This window comes from Mastomys coucha, unplaced genomic scaffold, assembly GCF_008632895.1.
Source record: "Mastomys coucha isolate ucsf_1 unplaced genomic scaffold, UCSF_Mcou_1 pScaffold11, whole genome shotgun sequence".
Taxonomy (NCBI): domain Eukaryota; kingdom Metazoa; phylum Chordata; class Mammalia; order Rodentia; family Muridae; genus Mastomys; species Mastomys coucha.
In genome coordinates, this window is record NW_022196893.1 from 34943716 (window position 1) to 34944306 (window position 591).

Below are 591 nucleotides of genomic sequence, written 5' to 3' on the forward strand. Positions count from 1 at the left end.
GTGCAAGAGAGATAGAGTCTCAGATGCTGAGGTCTCTGGTCAGTGACTGCTTCTCTGGAGAGGAGGGAACAGTGATATTTGTTTAAGTTAGATTGACAGAAGATGAGGTCCCAAGATTCTTGTCACTTTTGGCTCTATCTCCAACTCTGCTGTAGCCTTCTGCCTCTGTGCTTCCTGGTGGCTGCTTCTCCTGGCAGGTTTTTTCACAGTGGGAGTCTAGCACTTCCCCTCTGATCCTTTCTTCTCTTTCACCTGAGAAAAAAGGAGCCTCCACTCCATAGTTTAGAATATATGTCTCCTCCCAATCACCCCTCCTTCCAAACCCCAGAGTTCTTGAAATGAAAATTCACATTCTGGAACCCTGGATTAGTGGCTTGTTAGAAAACCAGCAGTCAGTGAATCCATTTCTATTTGCAGATTGCATGAGAGTTTCTACAGTGCTAAAAGTAGGTGTTCATTCAGAGAACAGAGAAACAGAACTGGTTCCTATGGTGGGACATGGTTGGATGGAAGAGGTTTTGCCCTGTCACATGGTCTTGAGTTCAAATTCTACCTCTTTGTTTCACAAAATGTTTATTCAGCAGAGAGGCT